Source organism: Pan paniscus, chromosome 18 (assembly GCF_029289425.2).
Source record: "Pan paniscus chromosome 18, NHGRI_mPanPan1-v2.0_pri, whole genome shotgun sequence".
Taxonomy (NCBI): Eukaryota; Metazoa; Chordata; class Mammalia; order Primates; family Hominidae; genus Pan; species Pan paniscus.
In genome coordinates this window covers 33301718-33317125 of record NC_073267.2, presented here as the reverse complement: position 1 = coordinate 33317125, position 15408 = coordinate 33301718, and positions in this window count along the sequence as shown.

Sequence of the window (15408 nt, the reverse complement as noted above, 5' to 3'; positions counted from 1 at the left end):
AGACCATCCTGGCTGACACTGTGAAACCCCGTCTCTACTAAAAATACAAAAAATTAGCCAGACGTGGTGGTGGGCGCCTGTAGTCCCAGTTACTTGCGCCACTGCATTCCAGCCTGGGCTACAGAGCAAGACTCCGTCAAAAAAAAAAAAAAAAAAAAAAAAAAAAAAGAATGGGTTTTCACAGATCTGGGGATTTATTCTCAGCTCTTCCACTTACTGGTTGAGGAGCCAGGATGGTTGGGAGGATACCATGAGATAAATGTATTTAAAGTATTATTTAAAGTATTGAGAATATAGTGGGCACTGCAGCTATAGTAAAGTCTGAGTTAGTCAATGTGCTTGGCTGCAGACAACTGAACTAATTCACCTGAGGTTCTCTGAGCAGAAAAGGGATCTTTTAAATAGGATATCAGATAGCTCCTTCATGGAGTCTTCAAGGGTGCTGAGTCAAACTTCGAAACAGCCAGGAACAAAGTCTCTACCTGGTGAGACTGCTCCAGTGAAAACTTAATGCTGTCACTGCTCAGTGCAGATGCTAACAGCCTCTCCCATCTCCAATGCATCCCTAAATATTCTCATCAGAAAATGACTTCCATGTGGTATCTGCTCCCCAGGTTGCTGTCATTCAAACTGAAATCTCAGGAGAGCCTGTATGATTGGCAGAGCCTAGGTCACATGTCTGTGCCATGGTTGCAAGGGAGGCTGGGAAAGTTAGTTCCAGGCTTCTGGATTGGGAAGGAAATGTTTATAATGCGGAAAATTCCCTGAACATAGGAAGGATTTTCAAAAGATGGTAGAGTGTTTAAGACATAATCACTGAAGTTCCCTGTGTTTGTTTCTTTTATTCCTTGATGCTTTATGTGCACAGAGATTGTAGCAGACTCAGGCTCCAGAATTCCAAACCATTTCATTTTATTACACTGTTTCCTCCATCCTGGCTTCTGAACTGGCCCAGGTCCTCTCATTTAAGGCACATAGCACTTTGTATCTTTCCTGGGTACAACCCCACATTCATTGCTAGCCCAACATTACATTGCAAGTGTTTTTCCATGCCATTAATTTTTATTTTACAAGATGATTTTTATTAGCTAATAGTATTCCATAGTGTGAGGCATCAAAATTTATTTAACCAATTGCAAATTGTACATTAAAAAGTAGGAATTTTTGCCAATTTTTTTGATATTACAAATGATTTACCAGTGAATATTCTTACACAATAATCTCTGTGCATACTTCTGATTATTTCTTTAGATTAGTTTTCTAGAAATAGAAGTCAAATGGTCTTTAGATGTTCTTGATAGATATTGCCAAGTTGGGATCTAGAAATGTGATATAAGCTTTTATATTCTCAATTGCTGTGGCAACCCACATTTGATCATATCCTTGCAAACACTAGATGTTATCATTCTTTAATTTTTATAATTTTATAGATGAAAAATGTTTCTCATTAGTATTTTGGTGATTTTTTGACCAGTAGCGATATTACATATTTATTTTTATGTAGTCAAATTCATTAATTTTTTCCATGTTTTCTTAAAAATATAATTATGCTTAGAAAGATCTCTTTCCCAAGGTCAGATGACTTTTCTTATGTATACATATTTACATTTTTGTATATGTTTACAAAACATGTAACTCTTTCATCTATCAGGAATTTAAAAAAACATTCATATGGGACTATCAAGTATTTTTCCTACTGGTTTTCTCAGGACCATTTCTGTGATGTAGCAATCTTTATACGTCTCTCATTCATTCTCCATGGCAGTTATTCCAGACTATTTCTAATCTCTTTAATTCTTCCTCATCTCTTTGAGCTGACGTTCTTGCCTCCCAATTTGCAGAGAAAATAGGAGCCATCAAGCAAGAAATTTCCTGACTTCCTGCCATAAAAGGATACAAAAGATTCTATATCCTTTTTCAAACTTTTTTCCTTTCCCTCTTTTGTCACATGGTTAATTTCTTGATCTGCACTCTAAATCTCATTTCCTACCACCTCCTTCCACCAGGAACATCGCACTCTTTCCTTGAACTTCTTCTTTATTGGTTTTTTCTCAAGTTCATTTCAGTGTACTCAAGTCATTCCCGTTTCACACAGTCTCTGAAGCCATCTGATCCAAGCTAGTAATTTCAGCCAAGACATCTGTTGTGAGCCAAATTGTGTCCTCTGTTTCCAACCAATTCATAATGTTGAAGTCTTAACCCCAGTACCTCAGAATGTGAGTTGATGCAGAGATAAGGTCATTGAAGAGGTAATGAAGTTAAGATGAGGTATTCAGGGTGGGCCCCAATCCAATACGATTTATGTCCCTATAAAAAGAGGAAATTTGGACACAGACACACACAGGGGGGAAGACCACATGAATACAAAGGGAGAAGAAGGCCATCTACAAGCCACAGAGAGTGGCCTCAGAAGAAACCAACCCTGCCAACACTTTGATCTCTGGCTTCTAGTCTCCAAAACAGTGAGCAAATAAATTTCTGATCCTTAAGCCACTCTGTCTGTAGTACATTGCCATGGCATCCTTAGCAACTAGTCACGCCTAATCTCCCCTTTTCCAAAATAGTATGCCATAGTATATTTGGATGTGCTATTGAAATGTTCATTTTTTAAAAATGAAAAACCCTATTCATATTGGAAACCAGAAAACGAGGACATGCCTAGGTTAAAAAACTTTGAAGAATTTCAGTAAGTTAAATTGCAATGGGACAAACCTAGTGAAGTATCATGAAGCCTATGATATAAAGCCTTTGGGGGTGGGGCATAGCAGCAAGGAAAGAGTTGATCCTGAATTCCAATCGCATTGTTGGCCTCTGTAGCAGAAGCAAAGCTTAGAGGAAGATTTGAGTGTTGGGAGTTTAAAGGATGCAAAAGATTCAAAGCTCTTCTCTGCTCACCCTACTCCCTTTCTCTCCAGTTCTATTTCCATTCCTTCTCAGGGAAGTTAGTTAGATTTCAGAAAATGGATTTGGATGTGCTTTATAGCACATGGAGTCTTGGGAAATGAAAATTCTTTCCTTAGGCTGTAGTGGATTGGACATTCCGTGCAGAGGTAGCATCAGATATGCAGGGAGAGAAAGAGAGCCCCTTACGGCTCCAGCCTTCTAAGCCATATGGTTCGGCTCGTTTTACCCAACTTCTGCATTGAGATTTAGGATCAAAGCCAGATCAAACAATGGATTGCCATTTTCCTTGAATTTTCTGTTCATTTTTCTGTGCATACATATTCCTTTAGGTCGTAATGGGGAAAAGTGATGGTTTATGGGCAGAATTAGGTGGTCTGGCCATGATAGCATCTTAAAAAAACAAACCTCTTTATTGTAAACTTTTCCCCAAATACATACAAAAAATTTATAAAAGTCCCACGTACCTATTACATAGTTTCCACAATGAATAACTAATAGCCAATCTTGTTTCATCTGTATTCAAATGAATTTTAGAGATTGCTTTTTTTTTTTTTTTTTAAATACACAGTTTCAAAGTCAAATATACAGATCATCATATATTTGGAGAGGTCTGTTTTCTACTCCTGTCTCCTCCATTCTCTTTTCACTGTTTAAACAATGAGTTTTGGTTTATACTTACACACACACACGCTCGCACACACGCACACGCACGTGCACATGCACACACGCGCGAACACTCACACACACACAGATGCAGTTTCTTGTTTTTGCTTTGCTTAACAATATATCCTAGAGATGATTACATAGCAGTATGTGTAGATATTTCATATTTTTTCCAGAGCTTCATAGCATCTCGTTGTGTGTTGACACATCATTGTTACGGAACCCAGCCCCCTACTGGTGGGCACTTGGGTTTTTTCCAGTCTTTTTCTATGACAAATCATGCTGCAATGAATAGCTTTGTGTTATGTCCTTTTCATGCTTTTGTCTGTGTATATTTGAAATAGATTCCTAGAAATGGGATTGCTGAGTCAAATAATAAATTCACATACAATTTTGACTCTTATATTTCTTCTTATTTAGACTTCACTTCTGAGATGATTTTTTAAAAAATTTAAACTCTTGTTATATTCTGATCTAAGTCTATCAGCTTTCTGCTAAAATCTTCCTCTAGTCCAATCATCTCATTTCTATATTTTTTCCAATTATAATTTATATTGTTCTTTCACGGTTTCAGTCTATTTTGGTTTGGCTCTGTGAAAAAAGGGCCCTGTTATTATTATATTTTTATTGTGTCTTCTCTTCCATTCTTCAGTTCTCTTCCCCAGAACTCTTTTTTTTAAAAAAAAAACAAAACCAAAAACAAACCCAAACCAGCACACTTTTCCATTTAAAGCTAAAATTACCATTCTACCTCCCTTCCAACCCTCCTGAAAATTTCCCCACAAACTATCTTTGCTATATCAGACATCATTTGATGGGTAGTGCTAATCAGCACAAATCTATTTTAACAGAGTAAGGAAATAGATTGAATAATAGGAATATGAAAAGATATTTGGTAAGAGATTTTTGTAATGGGTATATGTACTTGAGAATAATTAGTATATACTATTTTGTCATTAAAAATAAAAGTTTGAATCAATAGAGTTAGAGGGACAGAACTTGCTGGCAAAAAGAACATGCCACAATCAGCATGCTACTGGAATTTGGATGCAAACATGACAAAGAGGAGGACACGGTGTACTTTTTGTTTGTTTGTTTCTTTGAGATGGTCTCTCACTCTGTTACCCAGGCTGGAGTGCAGTGGCAAGATCTCTGCTCACTGCAACCTCCACCTCCCAGGTTCAGGTGGCCTCCTGCCTCAGCCTCCCAAGTAGCTGGGATTACAGGTGCCTCCCACCACCCCCGGCTAATTTTTGTATTTTTAGTACAGACAGGGTTTCACCATGTTGGCCAGGCTTTTCTCAAACTCCTGACCTCAAGTGATCCACCCGCCTCGGCCTTCGAAAATGCTGGGATTACAGGCATGAGTCAACACACCCGGCCCAGACATGGTATACTTTTAAATTTGTGGTGACCACAAAAGGGAAAGAAGACTGCTCTCCAGCCTGGGCGACAGAGAGAGAGTCTGTCTTAAAAATAAAAAACAAAACACAGCAAACTGAAGCAATTAGATAACATTAAGTGTAAAATGACATGATATAGAATTTTACAGATGAGGATCTGAGGGATGTTTGCACACAGCCTGATAGGTTAAAACATATGGGGAAGGCTTAAATATAAATGAAATAGCATGCAGGGACCCCGTCTTCCTGGGTATGGCACCTGCTTTCTGTTTCTTCTGCTGGATTGGAGATGTAAATATTTTTAGAAAACTACCAACACCGGAAGAAAATAATATAATCTTGAAATATAGGAGGAATTTCTAATCCCTACTTGAAAGACCAACACCAAAAGAAAAAAAACAAAACTTGTGCAGATCTAGCTACATAACAATCAGGAATTTGGTATTTAAAAAATCACATAAGCAAAATCGAAAAAACAGTAATTTGGGAAAATATTTGCATCATACATGAAAAATAGTTAAGTTCCTCAATATATAGAAAGCATCCTCAAAACTACAAGAAAAATACAAAGACTTCAACAGAAAAATGAGCATAAGACATGCATAAACAATTGCCTTAAAAAAACACTGAGATAATAAACATGAAAAACTGCTCAGTCTTTGCTATAATTAAAAGAAATGCAGGCCGGGCACAGTGGCTCACACCTGTAATCCCAGCGCTTTGGGGGGCCAAAGCAGGCAGATCACTTGAGGTCAGGAGTTAGAGACCAGCCTGGCCAATATGGTGAAACACTATTTCTATTAAAAACACAAAAATTAGCCAGACGTGGTGGTGCACACATGTAATCCTAGCTACTCAGGAGGCTGAGGCAGGAGAATTGCTTGAACCCTGGAGGCAGAGGTTGCAGTGAGCCAAGATTGCACCACTGCTCTCCAGCCTGGGCGACAGAGCGAGAGTCTGTCTCAAAAAAAAAAAAAAAAAAAAAAAAAAACACACACACACACAGCAAACTGAAACAATTAGATAACATTAAGTGTAAAATGGCATGATATAGAAGTTGCATAATTTACATGTTCTCAAAAATAACAAAACATCCATGATCATATACTGCCTCCCATGTAGGTAGTTGTTATATTTGAGTTGTGGAATTATGTATTATTTTTCTGTTTTTTTCATATATTACCTTTAAATTTTTAGACAACAAACAATTGCTTTTGAAATAGGAAGACCTGTTATTTATGTGTTTACTTATTGTTAGAATAATAATACCCAGTGCTGGCATGGTTGTGTGAAAATGAGTACTCTTATGTCCTCCCAGGAGAAGTATAAATAAGTTTAACATTTCTGGGAAGCAATTTGTTAGGAGAGAAACCTTCAAAATCTACATTCATCTTTCAGCTGACAATTCTGCTTTATTAAATTTATCTTAGAATACATGAAGGGTATATAGAATACTATGCAGCCATAAAAAAGAATGAGTTCATGTCCTTTGTAGGGACATGGATGAAGCTGGAAACCATCATTCTCAGCAAACTAAACACAGGAACAGAAAACCAAACACCACATGTTCTCACTCATAAGTGGGAGTTGAACAATGAGAACACATGGACACAGGGAGGGGAACATCACACATGGGGGCCTGTTGGCAGATTGCAGGGAAGGGGAGGGAGAGCATTAGGACATTAGCCCCGCATGCATTAGGGAGAGCATTAGCATTAGCTCCGCATGCATTAGGACAAACACCTAATGCATGCAGGGCTTAAAACCTAGATGACGGGTTGATAGATGTAGCAAACCATCATGGCACATGTATACCTATGTAACAAACCTGCACGTTCTGCATATGTATCCAGAACTTAAGGTAAAATAATAATTATATATGAAGGGTGTAAGACAGAGACAAAAATGCTCATTACAATGCTGATATTTGTAGGTAAAAATTATGACAACTAATGTTAAAGAAGACAGGACTCGATATACAGTAATTAACATGCCTCTGCAGTATGTTGTTTGAAGTGCCTCAAAAAAGTAAATTGTGCTCAAATAAATTTGAGAAAACCCATGTTAAACAAAGTCAATTTTTTTTAGTTGTAGGGTTTTCAGACTTTAATAGCTAATGTGCACAATAATGGTTCAAACGGGCAGCATTTTCCTAACTTATTTTACAATGAAACGTATTTTTCTCAATGTGCCTATTAGAATGTTTTATAGTAATATTTAGAGATCATCAGTTTTGGAAGCACTGTCATATAGAGTTACTCAAATGCTGTTGTAGAAGAGCATTGTATGACAAGGAAAGGTGTTCACAATATGTATAAAATGATAACACAGGTTTCACAGGAGTATGAAAAATGTGGTCCCATTAATGGAAGACTGTGAGTGCATTGAAAAGAAATTGGACAAAAAAAAAAAAAAACATTGACAGCAAAATATTAAAAGTGGCTATGTCTGGGTAATGGAAAGTGGGTAATTTTTATTTTTTCTCTTTGCTTGTACACATTTAATAAGATCTCACAATGAACATATATTACCACTGAAATAAGGAAAATGACAAAACAACAAAAATCGTGTAGAAGAATATGTAATATATTGTTCACAATGTGTTCTGTGGGAAAAGGAGATTATAAAACAGTGTGTTCATTATAATTTCTTTTTAAAGATACTTACCTATATGGATAGCTGTGCAGAGAAAAAGGAAATGTACCAAGATACTAACACTTATAATTTTGGGGTTATATCTGGGATTACAGATAATTTTATGTGCTCTTGGTCAGAAGAATATATTGAAATGTTTCTAAAATGAATGTTTCATGTCTTTAAGTTAAATAGGTACATAATATATACTCCTAGAAACATGGACATTTAAAAATAAATACATATCCCTTTTTGATTGATCTCTTGTTCCTAAGAATGAGACTTAAACCTCGTGGTCATTTAAGGGAGAAGTTCTCCAAAACAGGGTGCAGACATCCCAGGGAAGGTGTGATATTGAATGGGAAGCATATTAGAGCATACATGTATTTCTCTCATCTTATCTTTTTTTTTTTAATTTTTATTTTTTGAGACGGAGTCTTGCTCTGTCATCCAGGCTGGAGTGCAGTGGTGTGATCTCAGCTCACTGCAACGTCTGCCTCCCAGATTCAAGCAATTCTCCTGCCTTAGCCTCCTGAGTAGCTGGAACTACAGGTGCGTGCCACCATGCCAGGCTAATTTTTGTATTTTTTTTTTTTTAGTAGAGACAGGGTTTCACCATATTGATCAGGCTGGTCTCTGACTCCTGACCTCAGGTGATCCACCTGCCTCAGCCTCCCAAAATGCTAGGATTACGTGTAAACCACCACTCCTGGCCTTATTTTTCTCATATTTTCAATGTCTGTTTTTGTATGTTTAGTAATGTACATAATGTATTAGCATAGTAGTACATGTATGGAATTTACAGATATGTGAATACACATTGGTGGTCCATTCTCCAAAAACTTTTTTCAAAGGATATTATGATCTAAAATGTTTCTTAATGATAGCTCTAAAACACTGAAATGCTGGCAAGTGACATCTTTGACCACACTTCCACATTCCCAGGCTTCTAAAACAGGGGTCCCCAATCCCCTTGCCGAGGACTGGTACCAGTCCACGGCCTGTTAGGAACCAGGCCACACTGTGGGAGGTGAGTGGCTGGTGAGTGAAAGAAGCTTCATCTGTATTTACAGCCACTCCTCATCACTCACATTATCACCTAGGCTCTGCCCCCTGTCAGATTAGTGGCGGCATTAGATTCTCAAAGGAGCGTGAACCCTATTGTGAACTGCGTGTGCGAGGGATCTAGGTTGCATGCTCCTTATGAGAGTCTAATGCCTGATGATCTGAGGTGGAACAGTTTCATCCTGAAACCATACCCCCTTCTCCCCACCCATCCATGGAAAAATTGTCTTCCATGAAACCAGTCCCTGGTGCCAAAAAGATTGAGCACTACTGTTCTAAAAGGTACTCTCCTGACCACGTGGGTGCAGGTTCAGGCCTAACTGCTGCAATCTCTCTGGATTTGCTGACCAAGTAGTCTGATGATCCCCATCTTCCACTCTGCTCATATTCCCAGGTCCCAGTCTGTGTTCCCTGGACATGGGAAAGGACATTGTATTGATACAGTAGCCAGCAATGCTGCACACTGACTGTTTCTGGTTCTGCAGTCTTCTAGGTGCATGGTAGGATGGCTGTTCTTGGCCCTCTTGGGTTGGAGTCATGTGGCCAGTTCTGGCCAATGAGCTGTGAGGTGTAGAGTCTTGTGTTGCTCCTAATTAAGGCATTAGATTACTAGTGTAAGAGTCCCCTTTCCACCACCATGATGGACAATGTTTGATAGTGTGGGGGCTCCATCAGCCTGAGTCCTAGAGAGAGGACAATGATGGTGGACAACAGAGCCACCTTTTTCCCCTTGCTGCGTGAGTGAGAAGTACGCTCCTATTGTTTAAGCTTCTGAAGTGTGGGGATTATTTGTTATTATGACACAACTTAGTCTATGCTGACTTTGAGATCAGAGTTCCCCAGTTAACTCCAAGAGGGTTCCTGATGGGCTCAAACCAATCCTGCATTAAAGTCCTTTCCTTGATTCTTATGAGTGAATGGCAAATAATCATCTAGATTTTTATTTCTTTGTCTAATTAAGAACCACTTATTTGTGACCCAAGGGTGTTATTAAGCATCTAAAAATTGTTATATATGGAAACAAAACTTAATAGATTTTTCTGAGGAATTTATTCATTATTCTACTAAGAAATCTTTGATTCTCTCCCCATTTCCACAACGGACTCTCTGTAGACTCCTTTTCTAATTTCTACCTTGTTGTTAAGAGATTTCAGTAGAGCGATAGTTTATGCAGGAGTGAGGTTTTAAAGTCAGTGAACAGAAAACAGTATATACAAATAGGTAGTTGAGTCTCAAAAATTTTTTCCATGGGTTTTATGATTACAAAAAGTGTTAATTACAGCTCTGAAGCATAAAAAAGCCTTGAAAATTTCTTAAATTGCTTTTTAAAGAATAGTACACATGATTTTTCTATGAACAGACCTGCACAGAGGCATAAATATTAACATATATAGTAATCTAAACTATGTAATCAAGAGTACCTACATGGCCACATCTACACACACTAGAATCACACTTGGTGTTGCAAATGCTTGCACTGTGAGAGGCTCAAGGGAGCTGAGATTGGTGGGGACAGTGAATTAATGTCATCGACCTCATGCTTACTTTCATATATAAGCTTGTGGAGTGCATGGTGGGCAGGATTTCCTGTGCTGCTGCTTAAACATGTTCTTTTTTCCCTTTCTGCCACTCCTGCAACATATTTGAATTTTCATATATTCAATGAATGAATGTTATGGTTACACTATGCTTCCTAATTATAGCACTTGATCTACTTCTTTCTTCTCTATATTTTGTCGATTGACTTTTCTTCTCTATGAGAAGCAAAATGAATATACAACTATTGAAGAGATTTCCTGTTTTAGCCAAATGGATGCTTGTTCACTTTGGGAATGCTAGATATGCCGTATGCTACATGTCAGCCTCTACCATCCCCTTTCTGACATCTGACTGCTGAAGAAGGTGGCTGTTGTCATACGACCTCGGCTCTCTGGCTTCTGAGCAGGAGATTCACTTGGCCTCTCCAGACCCATGCTCCACTCTTCTCCAGCTGCTCTGTGCTCTGGGAGGCTCGCCTGGGAGGTCGCATTACCCAGTGTATTAGTCTGTTCTCACGCTGCTAATAAAGACATACTTGAGACTGGGTAATTTATAAAGGAAAGAGGTTTAATTGACTCACAGGTCCATATGGCTGGGGAGGCCTCACAAACATGGTGGAAGACAAAGGAGGAGCAAAGTCGCATCTTACATGGCTGCAGGCAAAAGAGCTTGTTCAGGGGAAGCCCTCTTTATAAAACCATCAGATCTTGTGAGACTTATTTACTACCATGAGAAAAGTATTGGGGAAAACCACCTCCATGATTCGATTATCTCCACCTGGCCCTGCCCTTGGCACGTAGGGATTATTACAATTCAAGGTCAGATATGGGTGGGGACACAGCCACACCATATCACCCAGGCTACCTCTCCTTCAGCTCCTGGTTGTGTCAGGCCAATGGGACGCAGCAGCAGGAGCTGGGAAGGTGAGATGAGAATGATATTCAGCCCTCGCTCCACAGTCAGGCTGCAGGAGTCACATTCCTGAATAGAGGCCACATGCCTCTCTGCCAGGCCTCTCCACGACTCTCACCAGGTTTCCCTAAGTGCTCCCCACTCTTGCGCCTTCTGACCTAGGGGCAGTAATGGCTCTCATGTTGTTAGTCTTGAGGTGCTGCACCGTACCCATGCTGATTTCCCTTATCCTGCCCAGCCCTTTTAATTTTTTTTTTCATTTTAGAGACAGGGTCATGCTGTATCACTCAGGCTGGGGTGCAGTGGCATGATCATAGATCCCTGCAACCCCAAACTCCTGAGTTCAAGGGATCTTCCCCTGCCATTCTACCAAGTAGCTAGAACTATAGGTGCACACAACCACACCCTGCTAATTAAAAAAAAAAAAAAAGTGTGTGTAGAAACTGTGGGTCTTGCTGTGTTGCCCAGGCTGATCTGAAACTCCTCTCGGCCTCAAGCAATCCCCTTGCCCTCAGCCTCCCAAATAGCTACCCACACCTTTTTCAGTAGCCCCTTTATTAAACTCTCTTCAGTAACCCCTTCTAAGTGTGATATGTGTTTTCTGCTAGGACCTCAACCCTCAAAGACTTGTGGGGAACTAGGGCATTACTAAGAAATTGAAACTAGAGTCCAGGCTCGGTGCTCACACCTGTAATCCCAGCACTTTGGGAGTCCGAGGTGGGCAGATCACAAGGTCAAGAATTCAAGACCAGCCTGACCAACATGGTGAAACCCCATCTCCACTAAAAAAAAAAAAAAAAAAAAAAAGCAAAAATTATCTGCACGTGGTGGTGTGTGCCTGTAATCCCAGCTACTCAGGAGGCTGAGGTAGGAGAATCGCTTGAACCCAGGAAGCAGAGGCTGCAGTGAGCTGAGATTGCGCCACTGCACTCCAGCCTGAGTGACAGACTGAGACTCTGACAAAAAAAAAAAAGAAAGAAAGAAAGAAAGAAAGAAATTGAAACTACATAAATTTTCCAAGAAACTAGGATATTTCAGGGGAAAAACAATGCCTCCCTTTAAAAAAATTATTTAACAATTAAGATGTAAAGGCAAGTGAGGTACAGCAATGAATTCCCATGCATCTAAAGAAATAAAAATATCAATATTGGTAAAATCTTGTTTTTTATCTCTTCTGAAGTATATCCCTACAGTGCTTCTGAGCTGAGAATCAAGAATCAGACCAGGACCTACCTTGCTCATAAAAGACCCAATTTCAAGGTGACGGATACCATCTGGGGGATTTAGAAAAGTCAGTGTTGAACTCGTGAGTGAGTGTGTGTGGTTGAGAGAGAAATATTTGAAATAGGCTTTATGAAACAACACGCTGACCCAGCAGGAATACTATTTAAGCAACTGCTCTTTCTTGAGTCATTAGGTGTGAGCTGAAAGCACCTGCTTTGAAATGGGACAGGCTTGTGTCTAAATGTTGACTCTTTGATTCATTCCTTCTGTGACCTTGAAGGAGCCTTTTCAAGGGTGGTCTTCGAATATAGAGGCCCATTCTCTATGGTAAGACATGCCCCAGATGGCATGGTGTATATGGCGTATAGTGGTGTGTAAAAGAGCATTCACTTACTACAGGGCTTATGGTCTAGCAGGGGAGATGGCATATGTAGGCTGATGAATATAATCCAAGGCTACATTTCATAAAGGCATTGAAATCTTAAGAGCCAGCCCATTAAGGTTGCTATCGAAGAAATAGAAGAAAGGATCTTAGAGCTACATTCATCTAGCTTCCTTATCATGGAGAAGAGGAAACAGACAGTACCACACTACCAGTTCTAGCTCAGCCCTAACTCCCAACTTCTATTTAAATTGTTATCTCTGCACTGTATTGCCTTTTAGGCCTATTCTGGCTCAAAGTGGCTGCTTTTTTGTTTTGTTTGTTTGTTTGTTTTGGTAGACAGAGTCTCACTCTGTCACCCAGGCCGGAATGCAGTGGTGTGATCTCAGCTCACAGCAACCTCTGCCTCCCAGGCTCAAGTAATTCTCGTGCCTCAGCCTCCTGACTAGCTGGGATTACAGGCACGTACTACCACATCTGGTTAATTTTTTGTGTTTTTGGTAGGGACGGGGCTTTGCTATGTTGGCCAGGCTGGTCTTGAACTCCTGACCTCAAGTGATCTGCCTACCTTGGCCTCCCAAGGTGCTGGGATTACAGGCATGAGCCACCATGCCTGGCCCAAAGCGGCTGTTTTTATTCTAGTTACACTAGGCATCAGCAGTTTCTTATTTCCCCTTTTCAGAGTTTTAAAATAAAACACATTGTATGGGTAAGAAAATCCAGATAAATGAACAAGTATGTTGTTGGTGTTGCCACATCAATGCAGTTTTTAGTGCGCTTCTATTTGTTGAGTAGAGTAGACAAGAATATGGGCTCTAGAATGCTACAAACTGGGTTCAAATTCCAGGCCCACTATTTATTGTCTGTGCATTAGTCTCCTTATTTTCAAAATAAGAATAATAATAACACCTATCTCATAGGATTATATAAGTATTAAATGAGGTACTCTCTCTATGTGTACATGTGCACACATACACACACACGCCCCTAGGACAGTGCCTGGGACATATGACACTCAATATCTTTTAGCTGTCACTATTTTCCTGCAGTAGAATATAAGCCCCTGAAAGTAGATTTTGAATTTATTTGTTTCATTGCTGCTTCTCTAATGCTCAGGACAATGCCAGTTATACAGTGAGCTTTCAGTAAATATTTGTTGAATGAATGCATGGATTCCCTTATTTTCCTTTCCCAGAGTTTAGAGGGCATGGTGAAGTTCTCAAACTTGCTCCAGGTGAAAGAACAAAGCCACATGTCCTTTTCTCCACTCACCCCTGTGCAGTGGCCATTTAAGGATGTTCACAGTGACAGTGAAGACTTTAGGGTGTTCACATTCATTCATTCATTCAACAAATGTCTAATGGTAGCTAGTGACAGAGATAAAAAGATGATTAAGACTCTTTTTCTGCCCTCTGAGTAAAGGCATAGAAAGATTACATGCTTTGTGCAGGTGATTTCAAGTGTCATTTCGATGTTGCTGGCACATCAAGGGTGAGGCACCTGTTGCTGGCAAGAGATGAAACTGGAGAATTAGGCAAGGGCCATGTCTTGGAGGACTTTGCAGTCTGTCTTAGGTTGAGTTCCCCCAGAAGCAGTCCCTGAGACTAGGATTCAGATACAAGTGATTCATTGAGAAGTTCTCCTAGGAAAACCTGCCAGGCATGGTGGCTCATACCTTACATCACAGCACTTTGAAAGGCCGAGGTGGGCAGGTATACCTGAGGTCAGGAGTTTGAGACCAGACTGGCCAACATGGTGAAATGCCATCTCTACTAAAAATACAAAAATTATTCTACAGCCATACTATCCTGAATGTGCCTGATCTCAGAAAAATACAGAAATTAGCTGGGCATGGTGGCTTGCACCTGTAATCCCAGCTACTTGGGAGGCTGAGGCAGGAGAACCACTTGAACCTGGGAGGGGGAAGTTGCAGTGAGCTGAGATCGCACCATGGCACTCCAGCCTGGGCAACAGAGCAAGACTCTGTCTCAAAAAAAAAAAAAAAAAGTGCTCTTAGGAAAACCTGATAAGAGAATGTGAGGAGCAGGATAGAGAAGGGGAAGAAGTGTGGTCTCCAGCATCCAAGACGGTCCTCAGCAATCCTCACTTCCTGCCTTTTTTGTAATCCCCCTTGCACGTTGTACCAGGACTGACCTGTGTGGCCAACAGCCTATAGCAGAAGTGGTTGCATGTCACCTCTGAGGTTCGGTTCTGTTTTGGGTGCTGTCTTGCTCATTTCCTAGCTCTCTCCTTCTCTTGGATCATTTGCTTTGGGAAAAGACAGCAGCCCTATAGAGAGGCCCATCTGGCAAGGAACTGGAGCCTCTTGCCAGCAGCCACGTGAGGTGATCTTGGAAGCAGATCCTCTATTCCCATCAGATGACTGCAGCCCCAGCTGACAACTTGACTGCAACCTCATGAGTGACCCTGACCACAGCTAAGCCGCTTCCAGATTCCTGGCCCTCAGATACTATGCAAGATAATAAATGTTTGTTTCTTTCAGACATTAATTTTTTGGGGAAAATGTGTTATGCAACAATAGATAAATAATATGCCAAGTAATGGTGTGACTTTAGGCAAAGTCTCAGCATTAATCTGGTGCTGCTGGAGAGCTCTGGAATGTAAGTGATACCTCAGACTTTGTCCTTATTTGAGCCAAGGGAGCTGGGCTTTAACACCTTG